The sequence below is a fragment of the Peromyscus maniculatus genome, chromosome 6 (genome assembly GCF_049852395.1).
Source record: "Peromyscus maniculatus bairdii isolate BWxNUB_F1_BW_parent chromosome 6, HU_Pman_BW_mat_3.1, whole genome shotgun sequence".
NCBI classification, from domain to species: Eukaryota; Metazoa; Chordata; class Mammalia; order Rodentia; family Cricetidae; genus Peromyscus; species Peromyscus maniculatus.
In genome coordinates, this window is record NC_134857.1 from 51581767 (window position 1) to 51598890 (window position 17124).

Sequence of the window (17124 nt, forward strand, 5' to 3'; positions counted from 1 at the left end):
TAGTGTACTCTATGATAAAATGAGTCTGACTTCAGGTTGCCATTCCATTGGATCAGTGGAAAATCCTGTCTCTCTCTTTTCCCTTCTCTTTACTTCAAATTTTGTGAAGTTCTAAAGGGTCTAAGGCAGGTCACCTCAGCCACCCTGGATTTAAGGACCCTAGTGTATAAGTCATAGGGTCCCTGGAAGTCATCTGGACCTTTGGATAAGCCTCTCCTGTGATACACTGCCCACTATCCATCAGATTCACAGAATGTTCCAAACATCAACCAACCTCTTCTTGATCTGGGAACCAAAGTCTAAGACATATTCCACCTCATGTGCTTCTGAGATAATCTAGTATAATTGTGATCACAAATCTAGAATTTCAGAAATGAAAGGATGGAGATTGTTCCTCAGATAATTACAAATTTCAGACCCAGTTAATTTCTTTAAATGAAAAGGGGAGAGGAGGTACAGAGGGAAGTAAAAAAAAAAATCAGTAAAACTTCTCCTACTGTTGCTTTTAATAATTACATGTGATTCTGGAGATCATTTATAACAAACTATAGAAATGTAAAGTGCCAGTATTGCTACAGCAAAGATACATGTTAGACTCATTTTAAATAATTCAACTTCATAATACACAAACAAATTAAAAATTAGACACTACTCCTACTAAAGTAACATTGTATATGGAGTGGAGGTCTCAAACATTTAGTTTCCTGTGACAGCTATGCCTGTACACAGACACACTACATTCATTTATTGTGCTGATGAAACATGATTTTGACTTAAGTGCCATAATATGGCAAAGGATAACTATGTTTCTGTTATTGACTTAAACATCTACACCCTGTTGTTCTGAGAAAATTAGAGCATTTCCTTCGGACATAGATGATAAAAAAAAATCATTTTAGATTTTGGGTAATTTGACTGCACTTATATTTATCACAGAGACTTTGAGATTTACCTGAAAGAATGTCTTCATGTCCACTCGTACACCAGACTTCTTAGCTTTAAACTCTGTTTCTCATAATTCCATGGAAAAATGGAAGAACAGACCTCTTGAGTTTTGTCAGCTCAGTTTCTCTCATCTTTATGTATGTGATGAAGGAAGGCAGTATGTATAATTGTAACTATAATTTACTTTATATTTCTTGAGCTTGCCTTCAAGACTCAAGACCATTTTATTTGGAGCACAGAGTTGGCTCTGAGGGTAAAATACTTGTCACCCAAATCTGAAAAATTAGAGTTTGAATTCCAAGAACTGATGTAAAGAGCCATATGCAGTAGCACACATCTGTAACCTCAGTGTTCCTGTCCTAGGATGGGATGGGAGGCAGAGCCAGGAGAATAGCTTTTGCTGAAAGCACTTGGGCAAGCTAGCCTGTGGTGTGTAGTATTAGAAACTGCTAGAAAAACCTGCCTCAGAACAAACGGGAAGGTTAGAAATGACTTCTGAAAGTTGTTCTCTGACATCCACACATGCACATATAAACCCAGTCACACCCACCCACATACATTGTATACACATACAAATGCATATGGACACATGCTCTCTCTCTCTCTGTCTCTCTCTCTTTCTCTCTGTCTGTCTCTGTCTCTGTCTCTGTCTCTCTGTCTCTCTCTCTCTCTCTCTCTCTCTCTCTCTCTCTCACACACACACACACACACACACACACTTTCTTTTTTTCTATTATATCCACCTCAGTTATTTTGAACTCAGTGTTCTCACTCACATTTCTCTTTCTTCCTCTTTCTTCTCTTTGAGGTAGGGTACATACTGGTCTGGAATTCACTGCCTGCCCCGCCTCCTAAAATCATAAATGCATCTTTGAAACAAATTCATCTCACTGTAACTGATTTTTGTTACAATATGAGAACTTGGCAGTGAAGAAGTTAATGCCAGATATTCAAGGTGCTCAAATTTGTGCATGAAAACACCAGAAGTAAGGGGGCAACTGTGAGCCTGTGTGTTGAACACTCAGATCCTCAGCACCACTATTGGTGAAATTATTTTGGCCACTCCACGTGGTTAAAAGGATATTTATTTAATGGTGTAACTCACAAATTAAGTGAAAGGTAGGTCGCAGGGTCTGGGAAAGGTGTATCACAGTCCAGCGGTGTTCTCTGGAGCTCTGCTCAGTTCACCTCCAATGTTCAGCGTCCTGGCACAGAGAGAGCGCACAGAGAGAGCGCTGGCCCATCCAGCTCTTGGGTCTCCAGGCGCCTCCCCTGGCCCTGCCTCGTAGGTGTGACAGTTGCCAGAGTCTCAATGGGGGTTGGAACTTCCAGATCTAAGCTGGAATGGCTACCCACTACAAACCACTGTATGAGGGCAGCCATTATACAACACGGTCTTGGAAACATTCCGGCATTCTTCCTTTGGGGGTACTGACAGCAACCAAGTTTGGATATGAATCTATTTAGTGCAAGCAATGAGGTTTTGCTGTACCCCAAATGCTTAATTTCTCTAAAAGTCTTGTGTGATATCTGTTCCATGTTTTGCATTTAATAAAAACTCTCTGAAGATGTTCCAATTATAGTGGAATTAAGGAAATGATGTGCGCTGGCTCACGTTTAGATCTATGCTAAGCTCTTCATTTTCTTTATCAGAATCAGACCTTTTATTTTCACCAGGTTGTTAAGTACCCTCTTTTTAGTCTCACCTGCCAATTATTCACTGCAGAGTTTTGCTAACTCTGTCCTTTTGCAAAAAAAAAAAAAAAGTTTATTGATTCGGTAGCACTGTACTTTCTTTGTGATTCATCCTTTTCTTTATCTGCTGAAATCTCACCCATTTTTAAAAATTGCTTTTTAAATATGTTTTTAATTGTAACAGAATTACATCACTCCCCCACTTTTCTCTCTCTGAGTCCTCTTAGTTACCCTGTTTCCAACACCGCCTATATTCTAACCCCAGTTTTAAGTTGATAACCTCCATAATAATAATAATAAAATAATAATAATAATAATAACACATATATCTGTCTATCTACCTATCTATCTATCTATCTATTTATCTACCTACCTACCTACCTACCTACCTACCTACCTACCTACCTACCTATATCTATGTAGTGTATGCACACATATATAAATACAACCTGCTGAGTTTGTTTTTGATACTTGTGTGTGTATGGGTTCGGGGATGACCACTCCAAATTGGATATTCAATAAGGGGACTCATCCAAGGGAGAGGCTAATCCTCTCCCTCCCAGCAGTCATCAGCTGCCTGTAGTTCTTTGTCTAGGAACAGGACCCACATTTGTATGCTCCTTGGTATTTCCATTGTTCCAGTTACACTTTTGTAGCCATTGCTAGGAGAGACGATTTCACAACAGACTTTCTGGCATTCTGGCTCTTATACTCATTCTGCCCTCTCTTTCTTCTGGATCCACTAAAACAGGAGCTATGACACAGATGTGTCCACTGGGTTTTGGCTCCCCACAATCAGTTGATTTCTGCATTGTGCCCATGTAGTGGTTTTCTCTGATGGTCTCCATTTGTTGTAAAGTGATTTCAGTGATGAGGAGTGCTAGCTATACTTATCTGTGGATGAGTCTCCCTGGGGACTTTGCCACCAGGAGGCTTCCTATTAGCATTGCAAGTGTAGTTCAGTCTTTGTTCCCTTTGAATTCCTCCAGCATTTTGGTTTCATTTTTTATACTCACTTAATCTGGAATCTTTTGAGTATAACTGATCTTTCCTTCATTAGATTCTAAGAGTCTTTATGTGGGCAAAACAATCTATTTCATGTTTTGGAGAAGACTCTAATTCAGTTCCATGAACATAAAAGTCATTTAATACTTATTTGTTAAACAAATAGTAAAGGTTACACAGAGCTAGCTACTGCTTTCATGGCCATTTGTTGTCTATCAGGAGTCTCCAAGCAATCTAAATAAAGGATAACAACATACCAAATCTTCACCATTAAAATGTAAGTCTCTATGTTCCTTGCCTTGGTTTTTCTGGGTATCCTCTTGATGCTGACTATCTCATTTTAATGTCTTCCCACATTAGGCAAGAGATGTGAAACAGACGGTCAAAGGCTAGCAATGTTTGAATATCAGGATCCACTAAGGTCTCCTACCTACTAATCCCCAATGTCAAGACATTTAGATATTTATACTTCTCACTCCTGCTATTCTTTAAGTTTAGTTATCAGCACTACTATCCATTTGGATGGACATAAATTTTTACCTCTCCCCTGGCAACACAAAGTCGTCAACTTCCAGGCTGTGCTATGGGTATCTTTTTTCCTTTATTCAGACTGTGTCCTTTACTATCTTTGCTCATTTGATGAGATGATTGCCCTGCTTCAAATAAACTAGTGGTGAAGGGGTAAAAAAATGAGAATTAAAGCTTGAATCAGGATTTATAGGTCATGTCCCTGAGACCTAGAGATTCAGTAACTTATGGAATAACATTTCATATGGCAGAACCATGACTTGAGTTTTCTGTCCTTGACAAGATAGTCAGAGAAAACATTAAAAACAAAAACAGACCAGTTTATCTCTTAAGAGTTAGAAATGATTTCAACGTAAGAATCTTGACTACATAACTGGATTGCTCATATCCTCTTTTAGAATTTCAGTGATTACTTTGCCTTCAGCAAAGACAGTTGAAAGTGACATAAGGAAACCACACATGGGCTTTGCATTCATAATGCTACGTGATGTCTTATCAATGTCCCAGGCATGTATTACATTGGTGAAGTTTAGGTAGCCTTTTGTGGGAAAAAAAGTAATTGTTTAATCTGCATAAAATAACTTCAAGAATCTCAGAAATTGCATTTTTGAAGGCAGGAAATTTGGTTTTATATGAATATTATGAATCTTCAGTGTGTTTGGTAGCAAACCTTTCAGGAATTTTCTGTGTATAATCCTGGATTCCTGCACTGTGCTCGGGCACAGCTACCACATGTCACAATAAATGATTATATTTTAGGGAGGATTTAGAGCAGTTGTTCTCAACAAGTGGGTCAAGACCACTTTGGGAGTCAAGTGATCCTTTCACAAGGTCACTTAAGACCAGTGGAAAATGCAGATATTTACATTACAATTCATAACAGTAGTAAAGTTACAGTTATGAAGTAGCAATGAAAATGATTTTATGGTTGGTGGTCATCGTACCATAAGGAGCTTCATTAAAGGGTCACAGCATTAGCAAGGTTGAGAACCACTGGTCTAGAGTAAATCTCCATCTAGATATTGGCAGGTAGTCTATTTATGGATGTCATGATGCAAGGGTTTGGTACAATATGTTATAGCAAAGGCTTTAAAGACAAGTTGCAATCAGCTAAAGTCTGCCTTTCATGTTTGTTCCCTCTGATTTTCTGCATGTTGATAATACATTTATTTTAGAATATTGAATTCACCATTGCTAGCATATAATTTACTTTCTCAACATTAAATCCACTGGTGGAAAAGAGTGCAAAACAGGAAAAGTTCTGTTCAAATATATAGGACAGGTCACAAGTGAAAAAAGGGAATTATTTATCTCATGCTAGTTTGAACAACTTGGAAAATGAGGTGAGGCCTGTATTTGGAAACTGAAGCCCAATCTTGTAGCCTGCTTAAGAGAAAAATAAAAAAAAGTATGTGAGTCATACCATTCACAAGAATATTCTTAAAACTTTCCTGCCTCTTCTGGACTGTACACTCCTTTAGGACAGACATCTTACTTCTCTCTCAAGATAGTACCTCCAGCCTTGACTTTGAAGAATCTGTTGAATAAAGAAATGGATGAATTTAATAATGTCGCTGCATCATAATACAAGTCTGAATAGAACTGACCACACATTCCTCTCCCTCCCTTAACCCTCCCTCCCTTCAGCCCTCTTTCCTTCTTTCCCTCTTTCCTTCTTCTCCCCCTACCTTCCTTTCCTCCTTCCTTTCACGTTTACTTCCTCTCCACTCCCATTTCATTCCTTTTGTTTCAAGAAAACAGTGTGTCAGTTATATATAGATGCCCAGATCCTAGCACAGTGTTCCACATAAAAAGTCACTGACTGTTCATTGAGTGAAGAGAAATTTAATCTGGTCTCATTTCTTTGGATCCTCATGTTAGGATACATGATCGCTTGAGAATACTAGTTCTACTTTGCTACAACTAAGAAGTGTATCTCTTCCTATAAAGTGTATCCCACAAACTCCACTGCTCCTTATTAAGGTGTAACACATTCCTTGTTGGGATAAATAGGACTTGATCAGCAACAGGCAAAAGATCATTGAGGAAGACTGTCTCTAAAGCCATTCCCTGTCCCAACAGCTTTACTTCTCCTTTGAGTTGCTACAACCTGTGTTCTTTCTTGCAAATCAGCCTCAGGTGGTCTACAAGCACTGGGTACTCTTTGACTGCTGTTACTGTCACAGAGCTACTCAAAAAGAATCATGAGCCGCTACAGCAGTGGTTTTTAAGAAAGTAATTATGACTCATCTTATTAGTGATAGTCAAATATTAACACAATATTTTCTCTGATACTCATTTTCCTCTGAGTTCCTAGGGTTTCTTTGCTATTCATTTGACACCTACTTGTTGCTTTATAAGTCACTGAGCTTTACCTGTTTCTGTATTTCTCCCCCTTAAGTATAATTTAGCCAGAAATGGAATCAGTATGCTATCCAGTGAAGGAAATTAAAATAGAAAACAAAGGATTTAGGAAATATATTATATTTAATTCTTTTTTAATTACCAAAAAATATATATTTGCTTGAACTTAGACAAGTTACTCCTTGTGATGTGGATATGATACTACAAAACCCATGTCACCTTGAAATGAGACATGTAAAGATAAAGATTTCAACACAGTGGTAAAGATAAATGTATCTGCATGTCTTATCCCCCCATAATGTGTGTGTATGTGTATGAATTCTATAGTATGTAGACAAATTTCTAAACAATCTTATTAAATAAGAAACACTGAGCCAAATACAGGGGTGAAAGCCGTAGAAATCAGAATGATAGCCACCAACTAACCTTAGCTCACCATGTTGCTGTAGCTTCCCAAGAGAGCCTCTTTTTGTCTAACCTGCATCTTTATTGGCTTGCTGTTCTGCCTTCTCATTGGCTCTTAACCTAGCCACCTCACTTCCTCATTCCTGCCTGTCTATACAGAACTCCAGGTCTCTATGGTTGGTACTGGGATTAAAAGTATGTGTCACCATGCTTGGCTGTGTACTTGAACACACAGAGACTCTGCCTGCCATGTGATCAGATTAAGGGCATGTGCCACCACCACCTGACTTCTGTTTATGGCTGGCTATGTCCTCTGATCTCCAGGCAAACTTTATTAACATACAAATAAAATATTGCATTTCAGCACAAATAAAATATCACCACAATAGTGCCAGCAGACACTATGGAATGATGAGAAGGAAAGGATGATTTTTCTGCTTGGTTGCCATGGAACCCAGTCCATACAAAAAGGAATAGAGCAGTACGTGGCACGTTTCAGAAGGAAGAATGTACCTTTCTTCCTGTTTAGATTACCATTGAAGCAACAGCCTTCTCAATGTGAGGGCTCCAGATGCCAGGCCAGCAGCTCAGGCTGCTGCAAACTGCACTGAGGATGCTTATAGTACAGGTGCAGTATGAGGAAGCAGAAGAAACTGAAGAAAGCCAGGGTTGGCATGGTGATATGAGGAAGCAGTCACTGGAACAGAACACAATGATTTGAGTGGACTTTGACTTAAAAATCATGTCAGGGAAGCTTTCAAGACACCTGCCTTTTCATTTAATAAAGAATTTTCTGCAAACTACAGAAAATGTAATTAAGAGAAACTTAAATACTGCTCTATCTATCTCTATCTATCTATCTATTTATTTATTATTTTATGTAGTAACAATTACAAGAAGATAAATGAAGTATTGGTATATTTTTTTTAAATATTGTCAGGAAGATTAAATTTTTTTTATTCCTAGGCATTCTTAATGAGTGGCTTTGAGATGATGCCCACAGATCTCATATTAATGTTCAGAAAATGTAGATTGTAGAAAACCCAAAGTTATTTTTCTCCTAAGGGCTTACCTTAATATTCAGGTAGGGAAGCTCTGTTTAGAGACTTTCTCCTAGAACTGTACAAGGCTGTCACATCCTAGGACAGCTAGGAATGAAAATAAAATTACACGTTTCGCTCTCTAGGTTCTCCAAGGGAAGCCACCAAGTGAGAAGTCATTTGAGTGGGCTGGGTACCACGTCTCCCACAGGTCCAAACACTGGTGCTTTTTACAGGACAAAGTGCTTGGTGGAAAGTGATGGGTGAGGTGTGTATCTCCTCACCTTGTTGATGTAGAGTACACAATTTAAATATTGATTTCACTGCTCATACAGAGTGGGCTACCGTAACTCACCCACTGCTTTACCATCTTCCTACCCACGTGGTTGGATGTTATCTAGGAGGCACAAAAACAGTCACAATCCAAGTATTAAAATATCAACTTCCTTCCACTCTGCTTTAGTAACCCTAACATATTTTCATTTTCTGGGTCTTTTGGATGGCTAAGAAAAAACAATGCACACTAAATTGTTCAAGGATAAAAGAGAAAGTCCTTCTTTTCTCTTTGTTTCCCATTCTTTCTATTTCACACGGAATAGTTTTCTCTAATATATAGTTGTTGCAGTGAGTTTGGGCCCCTAGACTCAAGTATTATAGATAGCTTACAGACAACATAAATTTAATCCTTAAAAACAAAGTCTGAAAGTCTGTGGCTGTAGTACAAAACTATTGGAGTGTCTTCAGATGCTTGCTTTTGATTTGTACAGCAGCAACTCCTCATATAGGTAACTTGGCATGATGAGAGGCACGAAGCCTCCTAGGTCTCTTTAATTATAACACTAGTTTCCTTCATGATTAAATTATTTCTCAGATGCTCCATGTACAGTAATATTTAAAACTTAGAATTAGAATTCCAGTGCATACATTAGAGCAGAGTACCAAAAATTAGCGCATAACATGGGAATACTGTGTCCTAACCAGGTCCCATTGCAGAACTTGCCCTATAACCAAAATAAAATTCTGTCAATAAAAACGAAGTAACATCTGCTCTTTCTTCAGTACATATATTTGTTGATGTGTTTTTCCCCCAAGGCCTAAAGTTTTATGTATATCAGATGTTCTAGCTATACCCTATTTCTATTCACATTTAAATTTCAAATAAAAATTTTTGTATGTTTTGGCTTGAAATAGAATTACCTCATTATCCCTATGCCTCGCCTCCCTGCAGCCCCTCCCTGGTACCCTCTCATCAACATTTCCCATGACTCCCTGCTTCTTTTTCTTTGATTATTATTGTTATATTCCTTATTTGTTTGTTTTATTTTTGTACCAAAAAATAATAAAAGGGAGATTTTCATTTAATTTCAACAGTTATCCTTTCCCTTTCCTCAAAAATCTTCTATAAACCCCTCCCATTCTCTTTCAAATTCAGGGTTTCTGTTTTCATCAACTGTTTGTGTGTGTGTGTGTGTGTGTGTGTGTGTGTGTGTGTGTGTGTGTGTGTGTAGACATATATATACATACATATATATATTCCAAATATAGCCTGTTGAACCCATATAATGTTACTTTTATGTATCTTTTCAGGGCTGACCTTTTAGCACTGGACAATTAACTGCTCTGCTCTTCCCTGGGGAGGGCCACCTCTCTGGCTCACCCTTTTACTCATTTGCCTGTACTTCTGTGTGTAGGGTTGAGGCCTCATGCTTTTCCCTGTGCATTTTGGCATATTGTTGATGTCATCTTTGTTCAGTTGATATTTGGGCAGACATGTTGGTGAGACTTTATGGTTATAGCTTCTGATATTGCCAGGAGACACAATATCACAACAAAGTCCCTGAGCTCTGGCTCTTACAATCTTTCCATGCCCTCTTTGCAATGTTTTGAGCCTTGGGTATGGGAGTGTTTTGTAGATGTACCCATTGGGCTCCACACCTCTATATTTTGATTTTTCTTTTTGTGGTTTTCTGTAGTGTTCCAGAATAATCTCTAATAATGATCTTTAAATATTTGTCCTTACATCCACCGATAAGTGTAGTCTTCACTTCTCATCAGGGAAACTTCTCTTTGCAACAGACATACATTCTTCTTAATAACAACTTCTATTTTTAGTTGGGCATATTGTCCACGATATGAAAATCTATGCATACTCTCATTTATTATTACCATGGCTTAGACATGAGGCAAAGTTTTTGCCAATGAGTTGCAAGTGGAATTACTATATGGAGTTTTAGAGAAAAAGCAGGTCATTTAATTCCTGAAGTAATGATGTGTAGTTACAAGGAGTTGTGGATCCATCATGGAGCTAGAGAATTTAAGCTTTTGCCTATGAGATGTGGAAGAGAGACCTGTCAGGGATTGGGAGAGAGTCACTGACCACTATTATGGAGTTAGCATAAGTACCACTTCGTACTTATGAAAGGATATTGTTATTTAGATCCAGTGGAGAATCTTTATTATTGATCAAATTGACAGATGTTGATAAAAGTACAGAAATTATATTATGTTCAACATCTAAACTCTGAAGCCAGGGAATTTTTATCTGAGGCAGGAGCAGCTGGTATAACTGCATCTGACATTGATGGTGACAAGTGGGATTTAATGACAATTTAAGACAAGATGATCCAGCATAACAGAGAGAAATACTTAACATGTGGATCTCCTGGCACAAAAATAAAATCTTAGGAAGTCAGCCTTTATGTCTGATAGAAAAGAAGGTAAAACTCCTGGTCTGCCATTATGTTAGAGATGGACTGTAAATTTAGGATTCATTGAGATTTGGATATTTTGATGGTCTAGAAATATTTTTCATTTTCAAACCTCTGAAGCTTTGTATCTTTACAAAAAAAGAGGCACTTAGAGTTTCTAGGAAAAAGAAAAAATTATTAACATTCCAAAACATGGTATTTAAATCAATTTTACATGTGGCAAGGCATTACTTAATCTTTAATTGAATTCTTGTATCCTTCAGCTGCTCACTTGAAAGTTTTTGCATCTCTGTATCACCAGGGCTATTTTTCATATTTGCACACAAAAAGGTAGTTATTAAATGCATATTTAAGAACAAAAGGAAAGCTTGTGGCTGTAAAAGCCCTAATTATTTTTCATATACTTCTTCACTCCTAAACACTTTCATCATACTTCTTAAGAATAGTTCAATGCTATATAGTTTTAAAAAATTGCTAATTAAAAATGTTGAAACTTTCATTCCTTGGCACTATTATATGGTTGTAGCAATTATAACTGCAGAAATGCTACTTACTAAAAGTAATATAATATCCTATTGCCAATGTTCTAGAAAATTATGTTTTGTTTTTAATCATTCAGAGAATATATATGTGTATGTATTCATACTTTTATGTAATGTAGATGTCGTATTCTCTTTCAACTAATACATAGATAGCTCTAATTCTGTGTAACCTAACCAAATTTGTGTTTCTTGAGATTCATTAAATAAGAGTTACAAAATAAGTTAATTCATTCAGTTTTTGAACACTAAATTCTTCCTAAAGAATCTCAAATATTGATACTAGGCTAACATTATTTCACATAGAATAAACTGGATTTATAACTGATTTCACAAAAGCCTTACTTTTCTGTAAATTCCACATAAGAAGTTACTCTGTTTTGGATAGTACCGTAACTGTCCTCAGGGCATAGAAAATAATGCCATTCATTGTGAGTGCCCAATGAGTATTTGTTATATCAATAATGAGTTTTATCAGATAGTATTGACTAGAAATAAGAGAAACCCAATTCAAACTAAAAGATAAAAGGAGATTGATCAAAGAATGTAACTGAGTAAACAAAGATTTCAAGTAGGTTCCAGACAGAGCTAATAATACAGAAACAGGCCCTGACTGACAGTATGCATTCAGTCTAAATTAGCTTAGAGCTAAGCCCTGAATATTTGCTCTAGTTACTTTCCTCATTGCTGAGACCAAATACTTGAAAGAAAAGAAAAGAAAAAAGAAAAAAAACTTAAGGAATTAAGCATTTATTTGGGTCACAGTTTGAGGATACAGCCCATGTATGAAACATCGAGCATCAGGAAGCCATTCACTGTGGTAATGTACCGTGTACCCTAATAAACTTGCTTGGGGATCAGAGGACAGAGCCAGCCACTAGATTAGACATAGAGGTCGGGCAGTGGTGGCACACACACCCTAAATCCTATCACTCAGGAGGCAGAGATATCCATCTGGATCTATGTGCATTCAAGGCCACACTGAGAACAGAGCCAGGTGTAGTGGCACACACCTTGAATCCCAGGACTTGAGATCTCATGCCTTTGCTTGGAAAACACACACACCTTTAATCCCAGGAAGTGACATGGCTGGATGGAGAACAGTATTTAAGGTGTGAGGAGACAGGAACTAAGCAGCAGTTCAACTGAGACCCTCAGGGGTGAGGACTCAGAGGCTTTCAGTCTGAGGATTCTTGGAAACAGGGTCAGCTGAGGAGCTGGCGAGATGAGGTTGGCTGTGGCTTGTTCTGCTTCTCTGATCTTTCAGCGTTCACCACAATATCTGGCTCTGTTTTTTTTTTTTTTTAATTAATAAGACCATTTAGCAATTCCTGTTACATTTCACATTTTGTCTGCAGCTGGGAGTCAGAAAGCAAACAAGGCCTTCTCCTATTGTCACAGTCCTTCAATGAGGCCCTGCCTCCTAAAAGGTCTCCAACTTTCAAAAACAGCACCAATATCTGGGGACCAAGTGTTCAAAACCATGAGCTTATGGAACACATTGAGCATCCAAACCGTATAGTATGAGGTTGAATATTAACTGGTCTGACCTATAGGAAGAACTTGATCACTGATGAGTGCTTGTTTCTTCTTCATCCTCTTTTCTTTGTTCTCTGTCTCCCTTTCTCTGAAAAGTGACCCATTCCATTGGCTCCTGACAGTTTGAAGCTTAAATGATAAAACAAATAAACAAACAAACAAAAAACAAAACAACAACAAAAACAACAAAAAGCTATTGTTGGATAGAGATTGATATCCAATCCCCTTTATCAGGGAGGGGAGAGAGTATTTTGAAATAAGTTTTTATTAATTCTTTGAGAATTTTATACAATGTATTCTGATCCTATTCATCTATCAACTTTCCCTAAATCCACTCTCCTTCCTTATTCAAACAACTTTGTGTCCTTATTTATTATTTATTTATTTATTTATTTATTAAATCCATCAGTTCTGAAATGTGCTTTCCATAATTCTTGGGTGTGCTACCATCCACTGGAGTATAGTTGTCCTGACAGGCCACAGTCTTAAAGAAAATTGACTCTCCTTCTCCTAGAAGTTATCAGTTGCCAACAGCTCCTTAACTAGGGGAGGGACTTACAGTAGTAGGTTCTCCTCTTGTGTCTATGATCTATCTAGCTACAGGTTCTTAGCCCCAGTAATAGCACTAGGTAAGGGTTCAATTTCGTGGAACAGTCCTTAAATTGAATTGGAATGTGATTGTCTTCTTCTATAATATTTGTGCCACTATTGTCCTACCTCCTTACTCCATGCTGGGATTTTGTCTATTTTGAGCATGTGTGAGTTCCATGCATACACACTCACTGTAAGAACATGTGTACCATTGGCCCTCTGCATCTGGAACACATTGTAATATTGTAGCCATCCACTGCCTTTGGCTTCTATAGTCATTTGCCCACTCTTCCACGATGATCCCCATGGTCCCTCAACCTTAGGAGGAGGCATTATGACACAAATGTTCCATTAAGGGATAAGCAGTCTGTATGCAGTCTCTTATTCTCTGCCACTTGACATGTTGTGGGTCTTTGTGTTAATTGCCATCTATTACAAAAAGGAGCAACTCTGATATAGGATGAGCAATGCAGTCATCTATGTGTATCACAATAAATCATTAGGAGTCTATTTACTACTATGCCCATATATCAGACTAACAGTAGTAGGTTCTCCTCGTGTGTCTGTGATCTATCTAGCTACAGGTTCTTAGCCCCAGTAATAGCACTAGGTAAGGGTTCAATTTTGTGGAACAGTGCTTAAATTGAATTGGAATGATTGTCTTCTTCTATAACATTTGTGCCACTATTGTCTTGCCAAGCCCATTATTGTAGCTTGCTAAGTTGGTAATATTATGGGTAATATTGATGATAACTTTTTAGACGATAGTACTACTGGGCAGATTACATGATAAGTGTTCATTATAGAAGCCTTGCCATTATAATTTTTTCTCTGTGTTTCTCCAAAGTAAATTAACTCTAAAAAAGGTCATCTAAGAGTTCTGACATTCATGGTAAGCAGCAGTCTCTTTTGTTAGCTTTCCCAGGCCATCTTGCAGTCTTTTCAGTACTAGATGATGGGTCAGTAGATTACACGTGAGTAGATTTTCATGACTCCAGGCTGAGTTATTAAACATATTCACCTTTTCCACCTGGCTTGTCCTCCGTTACTGAGATTTTTTTGAATTTATAAGGTTGATGCACTGGGGAGGTAGATGAGATTTTGGGATTTATGTGCTCCATATGACAGAGCTTCAGTTTGTACCCAAAGCACCTGTCTAACATAAACCAGCACTAGACTAGGAGAGATAACACACCACCTCTTAAGTTTTCAAAGCTCAAAGGCTTTTTTATTATGATATTTTCATGAATTATATTGGAATACAGCATTATTTTAAATGTGTTTTGTCAGAAAGATAGAGACATTTGTTTTACTGAATTTTGATTAAAACCCAGTCTCTGCTGCTTACTGTGTTGTGATCTTGGACCAGTTCTTTGGTTTCTCTGAGCCCTGGTGTTTCTATTAGTAAGGGGGGTGGTACTGATTTGTCTATCCTAAGGTTAATGGAAGCAGAAAAATATTGCATACAAGACGCTCATTTTGTTGTCTAGTTTGGTAACTGGCAAGTGTACAGACCATCTACAAAGAGGTGAATAGTTCTAATCACATATTGAACATCCAAGACAGCCTTAAGTTTCTGGTATTACTATTACCCCTATTTTCTTTGAGGTAGGTGTTCTAGGCAATGTCACAGATATTTGACCCTAAGGAGTTGGATGCCAAAGTTAACTCAGCTAAATTACTATCTCTTAAGAAGTTTAGAAAAGTAATCCAACTAATTTTACTTACCATACATTAGTGAATAAATTTTTTAACAATATCTGTCAATTCTCTCATTCTCCAGGCATCAATCAAGTGTACTATAAAGTAATTAAATTCTGATATGCATTGTCTAGAATAACACAGAACTTACTGGTTAAGAACTCAATTCTTGGTAGCTCCGTGACGGGTTTGGCCTCGCATGTGCCTCCCACCCAGCGCCGCCACGATGCCCAAGAGGAAGGGAGTGGACGGAGCGGTGAAGGCAGAGCCCAAGCGGCGCTCGGCGAGGCTGTCGGCCAAGCCCGCCCCTGCCAAGGTGGACGCGAAGCGGAAGAAGGCCGCGGGAAAGGATAAACCATCAGACAAAAAAGTGCAAACAAAAGGGAAGAGGGGAGCAAAGGGCAAACAGGCGGAGGTGGCTGACCAGCAAACCACAGATGTGCCTGCAGAAAATGGAGAGGCTAAGAACCAGAGTCCAGCCTCTGAAGTCGAAGAGAAAGAAGCCAAGTCCAACTAACCATCCATCGTGTCTGTGTCCCCGCCTCCCTTCTTGTACAATCCAGAGGAATATTTTTATCAACTATTTTGTAAATGCGAGTTTTTTAGTAGCTCTAGAAACATTTTGAAAAGGTGGGAGGAAGTCCCGCCTCATCCCATTTTTTAAGTGTAAATGATTTTTTTAAGAGGTTAAATCACTTGCTGGTTGTTTATTTTTTGGTACAACCAGAAAATAGCAGGATACTGAATCAGGAGAGGCTGTGACTGTCTCGGGGGTCACCATAACATTCCGTAGAGGGGGCTAGTTTTATATCCTACAACACAAAGCATACTTGGAGTCTTGGTCGTGCATTTGTGTCTGGAATATTTTCAGTTATTTCTGGTCTCTTGTTTCTAGTAGAACTGTATCCTAAAAAAACCACTCCTTGGTCCTTGCCCTGTCAGAACTGTCTCTGGTCATGGCAGTCCATTTTCCTAACAATTGTGATAATGTGCTGTGAAAGATTGAAATTTTGAATATGTACTGTATGTGGCATAAAATTGTGAGTCAGTGGAATTAAGGATTGTGAGCATTTGATCGTTATGTGAGGTCTTAGGGAAAACTTGCTAAGTTTAGGATGGAACATCACTGGAATAAGTTCAAAGAGAAACAATACGTGGCTCTTTTGGGTACGTGAACACAATGTATGACTCTTAGAGTTTGGGTCCATGTTTTAAGAATTGAAATGTCTGTGTACTCAACCAATAAAGTCTCAGTTGTGAAAGAGTATTCAAAAAAAAAAAAACTCAATTCTTTAAGATTGCTCTTCACCCAGATACCAGTTTCCAACTGTAGTTATAAAACAAAAGCTCCTTCCATGGTCCCTCCTCATGTCCCATAACTCAAAAGCTCCTTCCATGGTCCCTCCTCATGTCCCATAACTCAAACAATACCTCACAAAACTTAGGACAACACTTTACTTTCATTTATTAGATTATTATACAGCATAAGAGATTCCTTAGGTGTACCAAAGCAGTTAGGGGCAAGGCTGTACTTTCTATATGCCATGCTCCTAACATCTCAATATGTTCATGAACTCAGAATCACTGAGAACTTTGTTGTTTGGAGAACATTACAGAATTATCATCAAACAGGCATGATTAATTAAATATTTGTCTACTAATGATTAACATAGTTACTCCCTCAGTTGCTCCCAAGATTAGGGTACAGGTCTGAAAGTCTAATCCTCATGTTTAGGTCTTTCTGGCTAGGATCCTCCATTTTTAAGCTACTTAAAAGTCCATAGACACTAGGCAGTAATGAGTACACACAGGACACTTTTACCATTCCAGAGACTTAGAAGCTATGTACTCGGGGATGGGAGTGGGGTTAGGGCAAAATCCAAGCATTTTTATCATATTACTGTAATGTTTCATTAAATTTGTGTATAAATACTGCAAAGGAAGGACTTTTAGAACAAAATTTTCATTCAAGTCTTGCTCTGAACATGCACTAAATAAAGACAATTGAACAAGTTGCTTAACTTTTAGCCCTCAGCTTCTTTATTTATTAAAAATATATAGTAC

At 38.0% G+C, this 17124-nt stretch overlaps 1 long non-coding RNA gene and 1 pseudogene across 6 annotated transcripts in view; one reads left to right on the forward strand and one right to left on the reverse strand.

Annotated features, from left to right (window-relative positions):
• Positions 1–17124, reverse strand: part of LOC121830177 (uncharacterized) — a 28988-nt gene that overhangs the window by 7616 nt on the left and 4248 nt on the right. For 4 of the 5 annotated variants that reach the window (XR_013052107.1, XR_013052105.1, XR_013052109.1 and 1 more), the window contains exons 2-4: positions 7456–7639; positions 5597–5710; positions 1722–1796 (exon numbers count right to left, since the gene is read on the reverse strand). This is a non-coding gene — a long non-coding RNA (uncharacterized LOC121830177). The remainder of the gene's footprint in view (positions 1–1721; positions 1797–5596; positions 5711–7455; positions 7640–17124) is intronic. The other variant, XR_013052108.1, reaches the window with a different exon arrangement.
• LOC121830176 (non-histone chromosomal protein HMG-14 pseudogene) lies at positions 9314–15895 on the forward strand (annotated as a pseudogene). The gene has a single exon (XR_013052103.1). The product of XR_013052103.1 is annotated as a non-histone chromosomal protein HMG-14 pseudogene (transcript).